Here is a 22,462-nt window from a genome sequence, read left to right on the forward strand (position 1 = left end):
GCAGTGCGTAAAGGACAAGTGTTATTTGGAATTGTCTCTTCCTCATTGTATTAGCTATGGGAGTTTGGTGATGGAATTGTTACTGTGCACGTTTCCTGCTGGTGTCCAAGCAGGTCGGGGGGCAGCTCCACCATGTGCTGACACACTGTGTTCAGCAGTTGGTAATCTTTTTTTTTATATAGATTAATTTTTAAAAATTTTTAAAAATATTTTATTTATTTATTTATTTATTCATTTATTTGAGGAAGAGAGGCGGTGAGAACATGAGCAGGGGGAGAGGCGAAGGGAGAAGCAAACTCCCCACTGAGCAGGGAGCCTGATACGGGACTCGATCCCAGGACCCCAAGATCATGACCTGAGCCGAAGGCAGACACTTAACCGACTGAGCCACCCAGGTGTCCCTTCTTTTTGTTTTTTCTAAAGATTTTATTTTTAAGCAATCTCTACGCCCAACGTGGGGCTCAAACTCACAACCCCAAGATCAAGGGTCCTATGCTCCACAGACTGAGCCAGCCAGGCGCCCCTAGCAGCTTGTATTCTTAAGCATAATGGGACAACACACTTTCCACAATAATTGGTAATGTAATCATTGTTAATGAGACTGCTATGGGCTGCATGTTTGTATCCTCTCAAAATTCATTTGTTGAAGCTCTAATCCCCAGTGTAATAATATTAGTAAGGGGGGCCTCTGGGAGGCAATTAGGTTCAGATGACATCATGAGGGTGGAGCCCCCAGAATGGTATTGGGGTCTTATAAAAAGAGGAAGAGACCAGAGCTTGCTCTCTCCTCCTTGTGAGCGCACGGTGAGAAGGCAGCCATCTGCAAACCGGGAGAAGGGCGCTCTCAGTAGACCCTAGATCTCCCAGTACCTTGACCTTGGACTTCCCAACCTCCAGAACTGTGAGGAATGAAAGCTTGTTGTTTAGGCCACCAGTCTATGGTTTTCTGTTCTAGAAGCTCACACTGACAAAGACAGAGACCCACGCTGATAAAAACACAGGTCAAAGAACAGGATCTTCTACTTCACTTCTCATAATCCAAGGCGCCCCTTTTGTCCCTGAAACTACCACCTGAATTAGAAACTTGAAGGTTATGCTTCCTTGGACCAGCAAAGCAAATTTGCCCTCTTCTGAGGTCTCCCTCCTCTGCCTTTCCCTTCCACTAGAGTGGGTATGACTTTGTCCACATTCCCCCTCCCTCTTGAACGTCCACTTTACTCAGGAGTCTGAGGTATTTTGCCATTCAGAGTGTGCTGTCACTATCCTCTCTGGTCAGGAAAGCGTCCATTTGTGCCCTGGTCATGAGTGAGTGCCTACCTTGCCTACCTTGGGCCAGGACCATGCTGGCGTTTCCCCAACTGAATACAGGTCCCATTCAGGTGATAAGAAGCCTCGTGACAAGTTTTGGTGGTCAAACGTGGTGGGGAAATCCAGAGTTACACTGAATTTTAAAGATCACTGCAGGACTTTTTTCCTGATACTTAATGTATCTTGTAGATCTGAATGGAAGGGGGAGACAGTGGAGCTGCTCTTTCAAACTTATTTGATGGCATAATTCCTTTGTTTTCCCCACAGATCTGAGTCCACTTTGGGAAAGATAAATCTGTGGGAGACTCAAACCAGCTCCCAAATCAGCTTTGCTCTTTTGACTCTTTCCTGTAGATAAACACATGTACTGGGACGCCTGGGTGGCTCAGTCGGTTAAGCATCTGCCTTCGTGGCTCTGGTCATGATCTCAGAGTCCTGGGACCAAGCCCCACGTCAAGCGCCCCATGGAGCCCCACATGGAGCCCTGAATCAGGCTCCTTGCTCAATAGGGAGCCTGCTTCTCCCTCTCCCTCTGCCACTCCCCCTGCTCATGCTTGCTCTCTCACTCTCTCTTTCAAATAAATAAATAAATAAATAAATAAATAAATAAATAAATAAATAAAATCTTTAAAAAAAAAAAAGCAACACATGTACTAAATGTTCCCATCTACATCTAATTTCTAGAAGTAGCAGAAATTAGTAGTTATGGGGGCACCTGGGTGGCACAGCGGTTAAGCATTTGCCTTCGGCTCAGGGTGTGATCCTGGCATTCTGGGATCGAACCCCACATCAGGCTCCTCCGCTATGAGCCTGCTTCTTCCTCTCCCACTCCCCCTGCTTGTGTTCCCTCTCTCGCTGGCTGTCTCTATCTCTGTCAAATAAATAAATAAAATCTTTAAAAAAAAAAAAAAGAAAGAAATTAGTAGTTATGAGTTAGGTAGAAAGATGGGTGGTAGGTATATGAGCATTTCATTACTCTTCGAACTATATATATATTTTATGTATACTCTTTTATATATATATTTTGTCAAAAATTATTTTTCTCTTTCACGCTTAGTACCATAGCCTTTATTATCCACCTACCATTGTTTGTTGACTAGAAATGGGGAAATGAGCTTGTTGACGTTTTAAATTATAGTAAGCAAATCTAAAAATCGGTCAGAACAGGTTTATTCTTTTCTCACTTATCTACTATTTTAAATCTGCTTTTTTCAAAGCACACGTAAAGGGATCGTGAGGCTTGGAATGACTATAAATATCACTCCGTTGAACACTGTGCCACGGCGTAGAAAATGTCACCTTCGAAGGCTCACCTTGTAAGGCCCTGTCCTTCCCCAAATACCTAGCATGGTGGTTTAGAGCACAGGGTTGGAAATCAAGGAGATCCATATTCAAATCCCCATTTCATTACTCATCTCTAGGACACTGGGTAATTGAGTCACCTCTAGAAGCTTCAGTTTCCAGATCTGTAGAATGGGATTTGCTTGAAGATTTAGATGGGATCACGTGTGTCATGCTCTATGAATTGCGGCCACACATGTGAAGGATGAAGCAGCACCATGACTGGGTCTGGCCTCGTGAATTAGCAGGCAGGAGGGGGGCAGCAAGAAGTCTTCCTGCCTGCTGCCTTTGTGATGGTTCATTTTACATGTCATCTTACCTGGGCCACGGGGTACCCAGATATTGAGTCAAACCTTGTTCTGAGTGTTCCGGGATGAGATTAACAGCTGAATCAGTAGACAGAGGAAAGCAGATGTCCTCCCTAATGTGAGGGTCTCATCAAATCAGTTAAGTCCTGAATAGAAAAAAAAAAAAGGCTGACTCTCCTGAGAGTAAGGGGGGGAGCTCCTCCTACCTAGCTACCTAGAGCTGGCACACTGGTCTTTTCCTGCCTCTGGACTTAACCGAAACATTGGCTCTTCTTGAGTCTGGAGCCTGCTAGCTTTGAACTGAAACTACACCTATCAGCTCTCCTGGGTCTCTCGCTTGCCAACTGCACATCTTGGGGCTTCTCAGCTTCCATAATTGCCGGAGCCAATTCCTTCTAATAAACACACACACGCACACACGCCCCCCCCCCATTGGTTCTATTTCTCTGGAGAACTGTGACTAATATAATTTTGGTAGCTATTCTTAAAAATTCATAATTAAGACAATCAAAATGGCTGGAAAACATCAACATAAAGACTGGTGTGAGAATTAAATATACAGTTCCTCCTAGAGCTAAGACCGAAGGTTCTAAGGGTTAAAACAGAGAGGACATGGAGCGCAAGGACCCCACGCTCATATAACGTTGCTATAGCACAATGATGAAAATGGGGGGAGAATGGGGATAGCAAATGCAAAACATATTTTAACTATTCTCAGTAATTATATCCGTGGTGGTAGTATTGCTATTCTGAGACGTATGTGTGTGCGTGTGTGTGTGTGTAAGGGGGATAAAGCTGATTATTAATAATGTGATATTCTAATTTTGTCCTGCCCTGTGTCTTTGAGAGCCAGGCTTCTTGGAGTGGAAGGAAAGAGATACAGATATAATATAGAAAGGGTTAAGTGAAAACCCCAGTCGTCTTGCATTCTTTTCAGAAAGCACAGCTGCCTTCCCTTGTGCCTGTAGCCTTTATGTTCTCACATCCAACAGGACGAGGACTTCTGGTTTACTGAGATTTCCTCTTGCCTGGCAATGACTCTTCCTTCTCCCTCCTCGGTCTTCAGCCTCAATAGCCCATGTTTGTAACACATGAAAGCACCCACTGGCTGGAAGTGTTTGGACGTCTTTTACTAACCACATGTATGATGAAGTAGAGAAAGTAGATCTGGAGGAAGAAAAGCAAGAAGCTGCTCCATAGAGAAGGGCTACCCCTGATTTCTGACTTTCTTTCTTTCTTTCTTTCTTTCTTTCTTTCTTTCTTTCTTTCTTTCTTTCTTTCTTTCTTTCTTTCAGATTTTATTTATTCATTTGACAGAGAGAGACAGCCAGCAAGAGAGGGAACACAAGCAGTGGGAGGGAGAGGAAGAATCAGGCTCCCAGCGGAGCAGGGAGCCCGATGCGGGGCTCGATCTCAGAACCCTGGGATCAGGGCCTGAGCCAAAGGCAGACTCTTAACGACGGAGCCACCCAGGCGCCCCTCTGACAACTTTCTTATCCCCAGTTCCACTTCCCTCCTGAGGCCTGCCTACGGTTCTGTCCTGGGCGCTGTGTATCCTTATACATTTTTCCCTTTCATGCTTAAGCTTGAGAACGTGTTCTCATCTGTCAATTTGGGAAGAGTCTGGCTAAGTCTTTCTAAAGTATACATGACCAATAAAGCTCCCTAAGACTAAAACAAACAAACAAACAAAAAACCCTTTAGTCCTGAATTTGAATTGGAAGTATCATTAGGAATTCGTGAGATATTTTATATTTATCTGTTGATTGATCTGTGGATGGAGCTAGCCATCCTGGCTCTGTCAACTGAAGAGAGTAGAGATAATGACTAACCCAGTAGCAATGAGTATCTATAGTATCGAGACTGTAGTCTTGAAATACCATCTCGTACAAAAAGAAACCAGGGCTTCTTAGAGAAATGGCGGATTTCAGATGTGGGCGAGGCAATGTACGAGATCACCCTGGACGTCTCGTTTTCCTAGATAGCAAGGAAATAATCAAGGACTACTGCTGTCAGGTCAAGAGTCAGGGGCCAACTTAAAAAGTTTTCACCTAAAAAAGATAATAACTGTAACTGGTTAAAACAATTAGCTGTGTTCCAATTTATCAGTTCTTACCGCTATGTAAAAGTCAGTCATCTTCAGAAAGTGATGGCCATAATCTTCAAAATTGGTAAATAAAAGGCAAGAATCAAGCATTGATCTTGCCTTTCCATTGAACTTTACCACTGGGTAACCAAATAGTAGATGAAATGAAGCATTTTTTAAAAATAAAGTACCCCAATTAATAAAAAAAAAAACAACAACAATGATAGACTATCTTCATTTTGCAACCCCCAGTGAAAATAGATCTAGGCACTGAGCCTCAACAGCTGCTAACATCGTAAAACCTGAGATGACCAGCTGCCAATTTGCAGGAAATACAGAGCAACATCTTGAACTGCAGCTTAGGGAACTGGGAAGATAGGGAAGCAAAGCCCTAACCTCCCAACAAAAGTGGCTGATATTTACTAGGTGCCACTACATGCCAGGAGTTGCCTTGGCTTTCCACGTGTGATCTCTCTTAATCTTCCTAACAGCCCCACGAAGCCTACACTTATCATGCTTAATTTATAGATAAGGAAAGTGGGACACAGAGAGGTTTAGTAATTTGCCCAAGGTCACACAGCTAGCGAACACGAGCTGGAATTTGAACTCTGGCCATCTGGCTCCAAGACCTACTCCCTTAAATACTAGGTTATATTGCCTCTTGTTAAATAAAGTTTTTTTCTTAAGACATAAAAGTATAATAGTGACAAGTCCATGCATACAGAGACACATGGAAACTTTAGGATTCTAAATGTTATTTAAGAAGACATGTGCACGGGGGCGCCTGGGTGGCACAGCGGTTGAGCGTCTGCCTTCGGCTCAGGGCGTGATCCCGGCTCAGGGCGTGATCCCGGCGTTACGGGATCGAGCCCCACATCAGGCTCCTCCACTGGGAGCCTGCTTCTTCCTCTCCCACTCCCCCTGCTTGAGTTCCCTCTCTCGCTGGCTGTCTCTATCTCTGTCGAATAAATAAATAAAATCTTTAAAAAAAAAAAAAAGAAGAAGAAGACATGTGCACGTGCTAAAACCATAACATTAAACTAGGGATAGAAAAGTTCAGTGGGGTCCTTCCTCTGAATCTGTTTTGATCCCCACCAACTATCACCTTGATTTTCTTGGAAAGTGAAGGCATTGACAGAGTTGATTCTTCGGAGTATATGCTCTAAAACAAACAAACAAACACCTCCCCCCCAAACAAAAGCCCCCAAACGTGTCTTGCAACACATGTTAAGGTCCTGTGTTGACATGGTAGTTGTCAAGACTGATGAAAAGACGTTGGAAGCAGCCTTGGGCAAACCAGCGCCTAATGCCTGCGGAGAGGGCACCCGGAAGGTGGCAGCTCTTCGCCTAGCCCCGCAGCCCGCAGCCCAGAGCAGGGCGCCCAGGAGCGGAGGGCGCCCAAGTGTCCTCTCTGTCTGTTTCTCTCTCCCCCTTCCCTCCCTGGACAAAACCCGACCCCACCCCTACCTGCAGCACCCCTTGCCTTTTGTGCTCAGGTCTTTGTCCTACCCTCCTTGGGGCCCAATCAGTTTTCTGGCAGCATGGCTTACACCTGAGGGTGAATTTGAATCTCCGAGTTACCTCTTACAGGGCCATATGCATTTATAGTTTATCTCTAACTCCAGTTAGAGGAGTCCACCCCCCACTTGCACAGTGGGGGAGTTTTGTGATTGTAATTTGTTCCTGAGGCCATCCCCCCCCCCCCCCCCCCCCCCCCCCCCCCCCCCCCGCACAGAAGGTCTTTTCCAGGCACTCTCTCTCCGCTGGGCCAGAAGGATGCCTTCCTCCCCTGGTAATGGGCGGCTCCGCCAGGAGACCCGGGGTCCTCTGGTCCTGTCCACTTGGGGGTCCTGCTTGAGCTCACCTCCCTCATTCCCCTCCTGCAAAGACAGAGACGTGAGAGTTTATTAGAGTGCACTGTGGCGCAGACGAGCGGTTTGGCAGCTCTGGCGTCTTTCTTAAACCCGAGCAGGAGCTCAGGCATGAGGAGAAACAAGCACCAGATGTCTGAACATAGATAACTGTCATTGTCAAATAACTGTCCTGGAAAACTCTTCCCTTTAATATATGCATGGTCTATGAATAAATATGTTTCCAGGGTGCCCCAAGCCGCTTTGAGTAAGTACGCGGTCAGCGTGATGTGCTGTAGAGATACTTGCCTTCATCAACACCAGTTTGAAAGTTTCAAACATTCCCGACATGTATTTCAACTTTGCAGGATCTGCTTCTTTCCGGGTAAAAAGAATGAAAGAGAAAGAGGGGTACCAGCCTCTGAAACGGAGCCTTTGAGTATCGGATATTAGTTAGGAGATTTGGGGCATATGCACAAAGATCAAAAAAATGTCCTATTCCTAGTCAGTACCCAGTGAGTGCTGTCAGTGTCTTTAAATGGGTCAAAATGTCTGAAGTGTTAGGATCCAATGGGACGGAAGGAGTCCTCTGCCTTTGACTTTGGGTATCACAGCTGAGGGTGTCAAGTGTGTGGCAGTCTCTGAGTCCCCAGTCCCTCGTAGTTGCCATCCGTGAGACTTGAATGAATGTCACATATCTGTGTTTCCAGAGCAGACCCTTCCTCCTGGTTTTAAGGTGGCCTCGGTGCTGTGTGAAGTGTCACGGGCAATGGTGGGGAGTCCCGGGCACTGCTACATGCCGTGAGTCAGGAATTCTGATGCACACATCCATCACTGTGATTAGTCTCTTTCCCTGTCACTTCCTGTTTCTAGCAGATCAACGGGCTAAAAATGCCCCTGCGTCGGTAATTGTTTACCAAGCCATCTGCACGTACAGACCATGCTGTTTAGGGTTACCGACGCATACCCAAAATGCAGAGCATTTGTCTTGTTGCTGCCGTGATGTCTGTAGCAGTCCCACCGGAATCAATGCTGCACAGATTCATTAAGGGGGGCACCACTTTCGTTAGTATGTGGATTTCCCATTGACAAATGATGGCTCTCTTTCCATTGAAATATGGTACTTGCTTCAGTGAATCCAATGCACAGGTTTCAACATCACAATGGCATGTTCTAACAGAATAATCGAGCTTCTAGAAAGAGTTGTTTATACTTGCTGTCTCCATTTCCTAACTTCCTATTTATTCCTCACCCTGGCCCCCATCTTTCCAGAAACATCTTTCCCCAAGTCCAAGATCTAGTGACCTCTGACTCACTAGATCCAGTGGGCATCTTCGGCTTCACTCTTGACCTCCAAGAATGCATTCAGGGACCTCCAAGCAGCATTTGATCCCATGCACCGCTCTCCCTTAGGCTTCTGGACAACGCCTCTGGTGCCCATCTCACTCTCTAATCCCACTGCTCTTGCTGCTTTGTGGACACATCTCCATTCAGCCGTTGAATGTTGAGGCTCATCGAGATCTTTCCTGGGCCCCTTTCTCTCTTCTGTATGCTTTCTTCCCCAGTCCAATGTCAAGTGCCACGTATGCCAATGCGCTCACACTTCAATCTCTAGCCCAAGCCTCCGCCTCTATCCATCACCCTAGTGCCAAAAGTGAGGCGACAACTAACATTACCTTGTGCCAAGGACAATTGCAATAGCCTCCTTTCTCTCTCCCCAAACCATCACTGCCCCATTCTAACCCCACTCTGCTTACATCCTTCAATAGCTGCCCTCTGTTCTTAAGATGAAGACCCACGTCCCCAACACAGCCGTAGGCCTGCCAGCTCCTGTCCTCCTCTCTGACCTCCATTTCCTAGAGCACTCCCCAGTTCCTTAGTTCCCCCTGCTTCCCTGCCTGCCCCAGGGCCTCTGCACATGCTATTCCCTCTGTCTGAAAGGTTCTCCTTCTTCCGCCTCCACCTCACTTTGCCTGGTTAGTTCCTCCACCTCATTCAGATCTTCTCAACTGTCCCTTCCTCAGGAGAGCATCTTCTCCGACCCCCTGCAGCAGATCAGCTGGCCTGTCATAAGCTTCCGCAATGAGATGTACCTCATCTTTATGGCATTCCTGTCTGTGCGTGACTACGTATCTGTTAGTGCGGTTATTTAATTAATAGCTGCCTCCCCCCTTAACCGGTGAGTTTCATGAGGATAGGGACTGTGTCTAATTCTGCTTACCTTTCTACACTCAGTTTAGCCTTGGATTCTTAGCTATTGCAAGTACTGAAAGTGTTAAACTGTTGGGGCGCCTGGGTGGCACAGTGGTTAAGTGTCTGCCTTCGGCTCAGGGCGTGATCCCAGAGTCTCGGGATCGAGCCCCACATCAGGCTCCTCCGCTATGAGCCTGCTTCTTCCTCTCCCACTCCCCCTGCTTGTGTTCCCTCTCTCTCTGGCTGTCTCTATCTCTGTCAAATAAATAAATAAAATCTTTAAAAAAAAAAAAGAAAGTGTTAAACTGTTTATTTTTTTCTTTTTTCTTTTAGATTTTATTTATTTGGAAGAGAGACAGAGAGCACGTGCACATGAGTGGGGGGAGGGGCAGAGGAAGAAGCAGACTCCCCCGCTGAGCAGGAGCCCGATGCAGGGTGATCCCAGGACCCTGAGATCATGACCTGAGCCGAAGGCAGATGCTAAACCGGCTGACCCACTCTGGCGCCCTGAGTTAAACTGTTTAATGATAAAAGTGTAGGGCATCTGGGTGGCTCAGTCAGTTAACTCAGTTAATCTCAGGGTCCTGGGATCGAGTCCCTCATCAGGCTCCCTGCTCAGTGAGGAGTCTGCTTCTGCCTCTCCCTCTGTCTCTTACCCCTGTACTTAATCTCTCTCTCGCTCTGTTCTCTCTCTCTCAAATAATTACATAAAATCTTCAAACAAAATAATAAAAGTGGCTTTTCAAATTTTGCTTTAAGAAAGTATTTAATGAGGTTTTATTTACATTTGCTTAAATGACCATAAACGTAAAGACTCCCTACTCTTACTTCTTTTCTTTTGGTAGGCATTCCAATTGTGGGTCGATCTACTAAACGAGGGAAGAGTGGGCTCCCAAGAGTCAGAGCCTACAGCAAAGGATGTTCTTCATGTCCCAGATCTCTGGGACTCTGAACTCTGAATGTGCCAGTTGGTTATTGTATCTGTTGCTTATCAGTGCTGCTGGAAATGTCCCCTGAGAGAATGCTACTTGTTTCAAGGGCCTGTAAGCCGTGCTACCCACACACACCAACACCCCCCCAGTTGTGGACCTTTGGGGGTCTTTATCGTCATGTTTTCACAATCTGACAATCTGGAGGTCAGTCAAGGGCATAAAAAATGCAACGATGTCTAGCGGCCAGCCCGCAACACACTGACGTCACTGGGTGAGACCCTAGCGCCCCAGGCCCACCCTCTCCACTGGGTGGATACCGCTCGTTTATGGGCGGCGGAAGCTGCCCTCCCTGCTCCTGCCTTTTCCACCTACAGCTCTCTGTAACTGTCATTCATTTTCTTACTGCTCCACGCATCGCGTGCCAAGAGCCCAGGGCCACTACCCCAGCCGTTGTGACGGTCACCTGCAGCTGCCATCCCCTATCGGTTCAGGGGGTGGGGGGCTCCCATCATCTCCAAGCCCAGCTCTCTCGAATCCAGGCCAAATCCTGAACAGTCTGGCTTGTGAGTGGGACACCAGCTCGTTTCCCTGGATGCTGTCATGTGGCCTAACTCTCTCCAACCTGCCCGCCCAGCTTGCTTCTCTCAGAAGTTTGGGACCTTTTTCTACCTTTCTTACTTAGGACTGCTGGTTTGGGAGCCCTCAGAATCTAACCCTGAATCCCTAAATCTCTCTGCCATTTTCCCAGGACAGACTGGGCCTTCATACAAAAGAGGTTCTTGATAGCCTGTTCTGTTATCCTAGACCCTACCCTGTTCTGTGACTCCAGCATGACCCTTGCTACACTTTCCCTCCTGCCAAGACACCTCCCTTACCCCCATCCCCTCACATACGCTATGCCTCCTCAGCTCAGCTGTTACTTCTTTTTTTTTTTTAAAGATTTTATTTATTTATTCATTCGACAGAGATAGAGACAGCCAGCGAGAGAGGGAACACAAGCAGGGGGAGTGGGAGAGGAAGAAGCAAGCTCATAGTGGAGGAGCCTGATGTGGGGCTCGAACCCATAACGCCGGGATCACGCCCTGAGCCCAAGGCAGATGCTTAACCACTGCGCTACCCAGGCGCCCCTCAGCTGTTACTTCTTAGGGCAGCCTCCTCTGACCCCCAGGCCAGATCAGATCTCTCAGAGCTCTGCTCCCTCTCCTCTGTAGCTCTTACTAGAGTTTGTAACCCTATATTTGATTTATATCTACACCCCCCTCGAGAACATAAGGTCATGGAAGGCGGCAATTTTGTCTTTTGCCCACCATGGCGTCCCCAGCACCCTGCACGACACCTGGTCCACGGTAGGGACTCAGTAGATATTTGTGGAATGAGTGAATGAACTATGATTCACTTCGTTATGTGTCAAGCTTCTGAGAGCCTGTCCTCAGCAAACCCATCGCTCGGTGACGGCGAATAAAATACTTTGGGGGCCAGTCACCAGCCAGCGCTCACTGATCTGTGAGCACGGCAATATTTCTGCTTGTGGGTTCAATACTCCAACCCCATATTTTATTAAAGTATTTCGTTCAGAGTGGTAAAAAACAGTCTGTTACTGGCTTGCGGGCAGTTAAACCTGGCTCTGGGGGAAGGGGTCATGTTACGACACTGCAGATAAGTGAGCATATCAGTGCCAGGCAGGGAGGAGGCTGCAAGAACACCCAGCTCCTGCCTGGGGACATTCTACCCCTCCCTTCGCGGGTGCGGATTGCAGAGGGCTTGAAGAACGGGTGGACAGTCCCAGAACCAAGTGACAGGTATTCCTCTGATCCCCATAAGTCATGCGGTGACTCTTTGGCTCAGAGTGGGACACAAGTTGGCATCAGCCATTTCCGGGTTTGCTTTGTGGTTTGTCAAGTCATCACACCCTGTGCTCTTGGAAGGTGGCAACAATGTTTTTGAACAAAAACTGACAACAAAGCAGTTGTGATGTTGGAGGCAGAACCATCATCCAGTTCCCTGGGGCTCAGTAAAAGTTACCCATCAAGAAGGAACCCTTGCTGAATGGAAGCAGCTCCCGGGAAGCCGCGTCGAGAAGGTGGGAAGAGCACCAGGCATGTTAAGTAACGACCACGCTACTTGCCACGAGTGCGCGCTGGGCTGAGCGCTTTGAAAACATTGTCTCATTTAATCCCACAATAGCCTGTGAGGGTTCTTATTATCACTGTTTTTCAGATCATGAGACCACGTGTCAGAGTAAAAAAAAATATGCCAAAGGTAACACCGTTGAGTAACTGACCGAGTCAGGATTTGACGCCGCTTCCGTATGACTCCACGTCAACCCACTTAACCCTGGGATACACTGGCCATTGGGAAAGTTGGGTGCGAGCCCTGATTCTTCCATTACGGCAGTGTGTCTTGGAGTAATTGCTTCACTTCTGCAAAAGTTTTATCATCTGTAAAATGTGAATAATAATACCTACAGCAGAGGATTAGATGAGACAAAGTCCCTCACTAAAACTGCCGATCCACCAGCCACCAGCCACATGTGGCTCCTGAATGCTTGCAATGTGGCCGGTCTGAATTGAGAAGGCCTGCAAGTGCGAAATAGACCCTGGATTTTTAATATTTAGTATGACAGAAAGAATGCAAGGAATCTCATTAATATTTTTTCATATGGAATATATGTTGCAATGATAGTATATCAGATTAAATAGCATATAGTACTAGAATTAATTTCACCTGTTTCTTTTTATTTTTTTAATGTGGCTAATAGAAAATTAAAATTGTATATATGACTCACATTACATTTCTATTGGACCGCTCTACTCCAGAGAGCTATAAAGATGAGTGATTCTTGTAATGGGAATTTCACACAGAACCATATTCCATTTCACCACTGAGGTCAGCACCTAGACAGCGCAACCCAGAGTGAGTCCCCATTTTTTCCATAAATGTGAGTTTTAATGAATTTTAAAAGCTGTAGGTCTTATTTATTTTCTTTGAGTATAGTTGGCACTTAATTAAAAAAACAAGCTGTAGGTGTTAATCTTTCTGAATCCAGTCTTTCTGATTCGTGTCCTGTTTTTCAAATAAACAACTTCCAGGGGGAGGGGAAGTCTCTATGTCTGGAGAAGTGAACCCATTCCAAGTGGGAATGGATGACACTTCAAAATGTTCTGACCCAGATTCTTTTTTTTTTTTTTTAAGATTTTATTTATTCATTTGAGAGAGAGAGAGAGCACAAGCAGGGGGAGAAGCAGAGGGAGAGGGAGAAGCAAACTCCCTGCTGAGCAGAGAGCCAGACATGGGGCTTAATCCTAGGACCTGGAGACCACGACCCGAGCCGAAGGTAGACACCCAACCATCTGAGCCACCCAGGCGCCCCCCGACCCAGAGTCTTTATTCAGGTAGCTGGAGAGTCAGCTGCATCTCGTGAAGCACAAAAATCACTTTTCCCTGACACCTGGTAGAAATGTTCCCTTTTTTCCCTTTCACAGCTTACCAAATGTTGCGTAACCCAATTCATCATCATGTATGAGTCTCTGCCATTGTTTCACACCGATGTCTATGAAAGCATAACCTTTCGGTAAGTGCCTAAATTTTGTCTTGTTACTTTTAATCCATCATTCCAGTCTCGATCATTTCGGATCCTGATCCTTTCCCTAAGCATCATCATGTGACCCCTTTCAGCTGTGTGTTTGGCTGCAAATTTCATTTTAGACCTTCCGTTGTTCGTTCAGGTCACTACATGAGAACACGGCTAAAGACAGAAGAGGCAACTTAATTATAACCTGCGTAAGGACAGAGGGGCCAAACGTATGTAGCTGAGACAGACGGCTGATCTACACTCCACGTCGAAGCGATATTCCAGGAAGAAGCACTGTATGACGAAAGGATTTTTGTCTTAGTTAGGGTAATGCTAGCTGCTGTAATGCCTAAACCCCAACATTTCAGAGGGTAACACCACAGAAGTTTATTCCTCCCTCAGAAGAGTCCAGTGCTCACGTGTCTGCACAGGGGGTATCTCTTCTTCCTCTGGTGAGTCAGGCCCAGGGCGCTGCTCCCCTCACCATCACAGCACTCCACCTTCTCCCAGGACTTTGTTAGTCTCCACAGCCAGTTGGCAAAGAGAGCACTTGGAGAAAGCACCCACATTTATTTATTTATTTATTTATTTCTCTTTCTTTCTTTCTTTTTTTTTTTTTTTTTTTTTTTTGGTGGGCCGCAAAGCAAGATTTATTGAGCAATAGCAAAATGATAGCACAAAGCTTCTGAGGAGGGAGGGGACCCAAGAGGGTTGCCCAGCACCTACATTTCTTAAACCTGACTTGAAAAGTGGTACAGAGTGACTTCTGTTGGTATTCCATCAATGCAAATTTAGCACATGGTCCCTTCTGGACATAAGGGGAGCTAGAAATACAGTTCCTGGATGGGAAGCCCTGTTCTAGAAATGCACTGTCCTAAGGGAAAGGAGCATCAAGTGTAGTAGACAGTTCTCCATCTCTACTACCTTATACGTGGAAATCATTTCCATAAGGATGAAGGCAAAAATGTCCATGTATTTTGAAACGGCGCCATTCAGCGTTACCGGACACTACACTATTGCCCCAAAGGCAACGGTCATAAAAGCATACCCTCAAGATGGAATGAATTAGGCATAGGAGGATGAAGGAGGGGGCAGCAAGATAGCCACCATCCACCTCTATTCATTCCATTAAGGGGGCAGATGTAGAGAGAACTCAAGTTACATCAGTTTGAGGAAGGCTGCGGTCTGGCCTCCGTCTCACCCTTGAAGTTGGTAAAAGAGAAGTGAAGTATCAACTGTTTTCCTTTTTTAAATTTTAGTAACAAAAATCACATCATTATTCATATTTGTTCTTTCTTGGCCAAAGTTTCTGAATGACTTGCAAGACAAATACCTTAGAAAGATGACTTAATACCTAAAGTGTCATCTAAATATGAGCAAAATTATGTAAAATATCAAAGGCTAAACATGAACAATGACCCTTCAATTTCTTTACAGCCCCCGCAGTGCACAGCAGGTGCCTGCTAAAAATATATTGATTTTTGATGGATTGAGGTGGATCCAGACTGTGTTAAGATTGTGCCTCACCTGAGTATTCTGTTCTAAAGTATTTATTTTAATAGTTTTATATATAGGAGGGGCATCAATTCCCTTCATGGATACTTCTTCCTGTGATGTGAAAGGGTATATTCTATAAAGATACCCTAAATTGAGGTTTTCCCATGTCTTCGGTTCTGAATCTAGCAACTGGTCAAGGAATTAAATCTCTGTTCTTTATGAGATTAGAACATAGTAAGTAAAAATATCTAAAAACAGCTGAATAGGGACATTTTCCTGTTTAAAAGAGCAATCACCTTGGATCACATTATGCTTATTTATCTTATGTACTAACATGGGGCAGGGGAGGGGATCAGCATTATGCAATAAATGCTTGTAAACAGTCTTATAAAGGGGCACCTGGCTGACTTAGTTGGTGGAGCGTACAACTCTTGATCTCAGGATCATGAGTTCAAGCCCCACGTTGGGTGTAGCGATTACGTAAATAAATAATAAATAAATAAACCTAAAAAATAGTCTCATAAAAACATACCATGTCCTGCCGTTTTAATAAGCTCCTCCCTTAAAGTGGGAAAATCATTTTATCCCGGCATCCACGCACACACAAAATGATTGATAGACTCAACCATATTTGAAAGAAAACACTCCCACATGGCAAAAATACTATAAGCAAAGTGAAAAGACAAGGTAGAAGTTGGGGAAATATTTGCAACTTCAATAACTAAAATCTGATTTCCCTGTTATACCTAAGACTCTTAGAAATAAAACAGAAACAAGAAACAAAACCCACTAATAACCCAGTAGAAAAATTAGCAAAGGATATAAAAGACCATACACAGGAAAGTCATACAAAAGTCCTTATATAGGAAAAGATGCTCAACCTCATTCATATGTGTAAGTTAAAACGACACTGAGAACATTTTTTAGTAAGAGTTTGGCAAAAATCTAAACCTTTGATAAGATACTGTGTAGGTGAGGGTGTGGGGGAAATACAGAGCGTAATGTGAGACCACCTCTGCAGAGAGCAATTTGACAATCTCTCTCCAAACCGAAAATGCACTTACCTCTACCCCCAGAAATTCCACTTCAAGGAATTCATCTCAAAGATATAACTTAGGTGCAAAGTGACATGTATACCAGGTCGTTCATTGCCTTATTGTTTGTAATAGCAAAAATACTGGAAACAACCTAAATGTCCATAGATAAGAGGAATGGATAATTAATTTATGGCTATCCATACAGTGAACACTATCAAACTATTAAAATTTTTTTAAATTTTTTTTCTATTTAAGATTTTAAATTTATTTTTGCAAGACAGAGAGAGAGGGAAGGAGAGCACGAGTGGAGGAAGCGGCAGAGGGAGAAGCAGACTCCCTACTGAGCAGGGAACCTGGTGTAGGACTTTATCCCAGGACCCTGGGATCATGACCTGAGCTGAAGGCAGATGCTTAACTGACTGAGCCACCCAGGAACCCCAAAAAAATTTTTTTTAAATATTTTATTTATTTATTTATTTATTTATTTATTTATTTATTTTAGAAAAAGAGAGAGTGTGCACATGTGGGGTGGGGGGAGAGGGGGAGGGAGAGGCACAAGCAGACTCCTGGTGGACCAGAGCCTGACGCGGGGCTTGATCCCACAACCCTGAGATCACGACCCTGAGATCACAAGCCAAGCCAAAACCAACAGGCAAACACCCAACCAACTGAGCCACCCAGGCGCCCCAACTTTATTTTTTTTTTTAATGAGGAAGCTCTCTGAATGCTGACATGGAAAGATCTTCAAGATACATTTAGGGAGAAAAGCAAGATGCAGAACAGTGAACAGTATGATGCATTTTGTGCAAAAGTGGGGAGATTATTCCTATGTGCTTATTGGTACATAAAGAAACTCTGGGATCAGACTCATAACGGTGGAGGAGGGGCAGATGAGAACCAGTAGCTAAGAGATAGCATAGGCAGGAGACCTTTGTGAAAATGTTTCGAACGTCTCCTAATGTTTGAACCTTGGTAATGCATTGCCTATTCAGTAAGTTAAATTTTTAAAAAGTAACGAGTCTTAGAGTACTTTGAATGCAGCTTTGGTAGGATGATGATGGTCTTGGGACATGTGAATTTGCATGGCTATTGACATAATTGGATGGTATAGGTCACTGATTGCTTCTTCTGTCCAAGTCTTGTCTCCCCAGCAAAACCACCGGTCCCCTTCTCTTCTGGAGCCTCCCCATTGTCTAAGCTGAGAACCCAGTAGGGGTCTGAGGACAACTTGTTGACTGATTAAGCCTCTTAGAGTTTTATCTCTTTTCATCATGAGCACTTCCTATGTGTTTCACTTCTTCCTTTCAAATAAGTCAAAATATTAGTGTGAAAGTTCAAGGAAGGTAGAAAGCTGCGAGGTAAATTGGGCCTCCTGAGAGTGTATCTTCAGATTTAAAAAAAAAGCTTCCATCTCATTGATGAAAATGTGTTTGCTTTCTATTTAGTCAATTACCTATTGTATGTTGGCTGGTATTTTCTGGTTCAAATGGCTGTCTGTATCAAATGCCAGCATTTAAAAATCGATTTCCTCTCTATAAAAAATCTATTTCCTCCACTCCTGTTTCACTATCAACAACTCTATTGTTAGAATCTGTGACTTGGTGTCTTTCCAGCCAAAGGATAATTCAGCCGAGATGCTTGATTTTATGATACGAATGTGATCTCACTTCTCCATGTGAGCTGCCTCCTGAAAAATCACTTAGTGGAGAAGAGACAAAAAGACGTAAGAGCCCAGCGCGTGCTGTGCTGGCTGCTGGCTTTGGGGGAGGCCAGGGCAGCCAAGTCTTAAAAGACTCCTGCCAAGGCCGGAGGGGGCTCCCGGATCCCCTCCAAGAGGGGGAAAACCTGTCTTCCACCAGCCTCTGGAGGTGGAGTGGATCCCCTCTGCAGGACCCGCAGAGAATCATCCTGGGTCAAGCGCTCTAGCCTGGTGTTTCACCCGAGCCCGGGTAGAGAGGACAGCTTACCGCCCCGGCAGCCCGCAGCTTCCTGCTGGGGGAGTCTGGGTGAACAGTGGCGGGCCAGAGGATGTGGTCTGCTACACCCCAGCTTGGATCCCAGAGGCCTAGCCCAGACTGCACACGGCCCCTCCCCCAGGACAGAGAGTGCGTTGCTCCAGGCTAGCTCCCCATGGGTTTCGCACCCTCTTTCTTCCCACCTCTCTCTAACCAATGAGAGAGAGACTCCAGAACGCACATGCTTGGACAAGTTATTTGGGGGCAATAAATGAACCTGGCTGGGCCTCAGTTTCCTCTTTTGTATAATAATATCAAACTTTACAACCTTTAGAAAACGATTTGGTAGTGTCTTACAAAGTTAAGTATACACTACTCAGTGTAAAAGTATTTCCCCAAGAGAAACTAAACTCTTTGTCCACTGAAACACCTGCCTACAAATGTGTATAAGCAGCTTAATTCATAATAACCAAAGACTAGAAACAACTCGAATGTCCATCAAAAAGTAAACTGAAAACACACTGTGATGTATTCATACAGTAGAATACTACTCAGCAGGGACGCCTGGGTTGCGCAGTTGTTAAGCGTCTGCCTTCGGCTCAGGGCGTGATCCCAGCGTTCTGGGATCGAGCCCCACATCAGGCTCTTCCGCTATGAGCCTGCTTCTTGCTCTCCCACTCCCCCTGCTTGTGTTCCCTCTCTCACTGGCTGTCTCTATCTCTGTCAAATAAATAAATAAAATCTTTAAAAAAAAAAAATGAAAGTGAAGGTTACATGAATATCTACATTTGTCAAAACTCATAGAATTGTACTTAGATTTTTGTATGTTTTATTTTCTATAAATGAAACTTCAATTTTAAAATATCTTTGAAAGAAATAACATTTGAAAAAACAACAGTACTTTATAGGGTTGTTGTAATAACCAAATGAGTGAATATGTAAAGTGCTCATTAGTGGCACATTAGGTATTACCATGTGAGTATTTACGTAGTATTTATTTATTTATTTAAGATTTTATTTATTTATTTGATAGAGAGAGAAACAGCCAGCGAGAGAGGGAACACAAGCAAGGGGAGTGGGAGAGGAAGAAGCAGGCTCCCAGCGGAGGAACCTCATGTGAGGCTCGATCCCAGAACGCCGGGATCACGCCCTGAGCCGAAGGCAGACGCTTAATGACTGAGCCACCCAGGCGCCCCATATTTATGTAGTATTTATAGCATAAACATGTAGTATTTATATAGCAGTTTTATATAGTATTTGTAATGAATCTGAAATCTATGACACTGTGGGACTTACATTTTAAAATACTATATGTCAGAATGTTCCATAAAGGAGTTCACATTGGATGAGGAGGAATTGCTCTACCACTGCCCTCATCTCGTAGGGAGTTGTGAGGATTAAGCGAGGCCATGTACCCCTGCTACATGCGTATCTGACTAATAATGACCTAAATGTGGGTGACTCAGTCATCCAATTTAACTTTCTGACATGATTTCTATATCTGAGAAATGGTGCTTGGAGTCCAAATACCAAAGAAGCACAGAACGATGCAAAGGACATCACACACACAGGAATTCTGTGATGAATGCTCATAGATGTGCCAGAAGACATCACATCAGAAGTTGCTGTGTAAACCGCCCCTCTGCGAGGCTGTTTGGGGCAGGAGGAAGAGATTGACCACCTCGGTTTAAAAACTGGCTCAGTCCTTATTACACGTGATACTGGGTATGTCACTTAACCTCCCTAAGCCTCAGTTTCCTCATCTGTAAAATGGGAATAATACCTATCCCATGTGGATTTGGGGAACAATTGTATGAGAGAAAGCACGTGTTTCAGAAATAAAAACTATTGCTGATCTCTGCAGAAGGGGAACGCTGGTGATGAGAGGGTCTTTGTTGAACATGCTTTCTCAAGAGCAGTTATGGAAAGACAGGCCCCAGCTGCTCTTCTCCGCATGAGGAAGGGGGAAAGTTGCAGAAGCCCAGAGGAAAATCTTGGAGGGAGTGCCTGGAACTGGGCTAGATTCAGAGGCCTCTCAGAGAAAGACCCAAAAAGGCGACTAAGGCAAGAGATGTCTAATGGAATGAAATACTGCACCCTGCTGTATGTATAAAATTCCCTCTTTTCTTGGGTCTCCTCTATAAGCCTTCAAACAAACAAAATCTACAAGATAAAGCTCTCGTGTAAGTGGATTTTTTGGAGAAGTGAGAGGAATTGCTAAATCCTGCTTCCCGGGGGGCACAGGGAGGGAAGGTAGGCTGCAAATACCCAAATCTGGGTTATCCGGGTGTCCGGCACAGTCCTGAGCGCAGGGTACGCAACTAAGAAACGCCGGACATTTTACGTCGTGTGTGCACGGCTGGCGGAAGATCCTGCCTGGTTGCAGGCGGCGGGCTGAGGTCAGAGCTCCGGAGCAAGTGTTTCTATGACAACAACGGCGTCTCCGCGCCCTGCAGTGGGCACGTGGAGTAGGGACTTGGCCGCGGTGGGCTCGTTCGCCTCACCTGTGGACCAGCAAAACCTCCCTCTCTGGGGCGCAAAGGATTCCCTCCCGCCCTCCGCTTTAGCTCCGTGCGGGTCACCGGCGCTGCTGGGTGAGTTCCGAGCGGCCTCTCAGCGGTCGCGCCCCGCCGCGCCTCTCGCGCACGCCCTCCCGGGATTTGGCCACAGGGGCCCGCAACCCGGGCGGGTGACAGGACCCTGTGCTCTGCCAGCCGTCCTCACTGCGGCCCTCGGCTCGGGACTCTGGCCTCGTGCCCGCCGGCCGCCCGGGTCTCCTCACCGGACTCCCCGCCGAGCGAGCCGGAGAGCGCGCAGCGACTGCTCCCGGGCCCAGCGCTCTCTCCCCGGGGGCCGGCCGGGGTCAAGGTCTCGGCTCCGTTCGCTCGCAGCGCCGCCCCCTGGCGCTGAGCCGGCGGGAACGTGAGGGCGGCCGCCGCGCGGATCTCGCGCAGTCGGTTCCGCCGCCGCCGACGGGGCGGAGACTGGGCGTCCGCGTGGCCCCGGCGGCCGGCCGGGAGGGGCGGGAGCCAGTGGCCGCGTAACCGCCCCGGGCCGCGGGCGCGGGCCGTGTGTCACCCCGGGGGCCTGGGCGCTGCCTGGTCGGAACCGAACGTTTCACGCAGCAGACGGCGCTCCCGAGGTTGCTCGGGTTGGGACAGACAGGCGAGTGTAAAGCAGGGTCGCCGCCTTGGTGCCCTCAGCGGGTGATGCAGCCGTGGACAAGAGCCAAGCCCTTCTGCAGGCAAGGCCAGGCAGGCAGCCTCCCACCCACCGAGGAAGTCAGCAGTGCCCGACCTCTCCCCGTGACCGCATCCCATCTGCCCTGGCCCTCTGCTCCCCGAACCTGTTTTGAGGATAGGCGTGAACTCTCCTGCCTCTCACACTCACACCTGGTGAGTGTCCATCTGTAGGGACCTAGGGTTGCCCTCTTGGTCTTTGTCCTCCCCTACCGCCCCCACCCCAGCCATCACCCTGTCTTCCCCAATGACCCAGTCTCCCCTCGACCTTTCCTCAGCCCACCCCTGACGCTTCAGCCTCCCCACAGCTGAAGCTCGCTTAGCTCCTTCAGCACTAAGCCTGTGCTCCACCCACCCCCATTCTCCTCCCTGTTTCCCTGTCTTCGCAACCTTGTGGCTATTTCTGGCTCCCTATCCCCCCAAGTCACCACTATCCATCCTTAACAGGGACTCCAAACGCTGCTCTTCCCCACTGTCCTCATGGTCCCTAACTCAGGCCCCCCACCCCACCTTGAATCTGGGATCACTGCCCCAGTGCAGCACAGAAGCTTCTCCTGACACGGCCTGATGGAGTTTGTGTGACCTGCTCGTGTCTCCACTTGAGACTCCGCTTCTGCCCTGCCCTGGGTGCCACCCCCAGCCTGTACCCTCCCTTGTGCTCACAGAACTGTCAGTGGAATCCAGACGCCTGGCAGAAACCTCTCTTCCTGTCCAGCAGCCTTCCTGGGGTTCACAGAGCAGACTCAGGTTCCTGCTTTTTCTGCCCAAAGGGAGGGAGCCCCATTTCTTAATCTCACCTGCTCTTGCTGGTCCTGCATCCTCCAAGGACCTACTGGCATGATGGAGAAGGAGGGAAGCTTGCCTCATCCTTTCCTCTGGCACACCCCAGGTTGCTGTTTGATCAGCTAAATATTCCCACCAAAAATTGGTAAAGGAAGCAGGAGCTGGTTTAATCCTGAGTCTTGGCTGCCCCTGTCCTGGAGTTTATGATGGCAGCATTGCCACTTTCTGAGCACCTACTGCGTGTATTAATGGACCCCCAGAAAGGAAGATCATCGCCATTTACCCTGGCTTAGCTAAATCCTAACCCTTCCATCAAGACTCAAGTCCCCTGCAGCCAAGGGCTTAATTAAGAGCCCACGTTT

At 46.8% G+C, this 22,462-nt stretch overlaps 1 long non-coding RNA gene across 1 annotated transcript in view; it reads left to right on the forward strand.

Moving 5' to 3' along the window:
• The first annotated feature begins 21,119 nt into the window (after nt 1–21,119).
• Nucleotides 21,120–22,462, forward strand: part of LOC113242030 (uncharacterized) — a 34,452-nt gene continuing 33,109 nt past the window's right edge. The window contains exon 1 of the long non-coding RNA XR_006412069.3: nt 21,120–21,473. This is a non-coding gene — a long non-coding RNA (uncharacterized LOC113242030). The remainder of the gene's footprint in view (nt 21,474–22,462) is intronic.

This window comes from Ursus arctos, unplaced genomic scaffold (genome assembly GCF_023065955.2).
Source record: "Ursus arctos isolate Adak ecotype North America unplaced genomic scaffold, UrsArc2.0 scaffold_36, whole genome shotgun sequence".
Taxonomy (NCBI): domain Eukaryota; kingdom Metazoa; phylum Chordata; class Mammalia; order Carnivora; family Ursidae; genus Ursus; species Ursus arctos.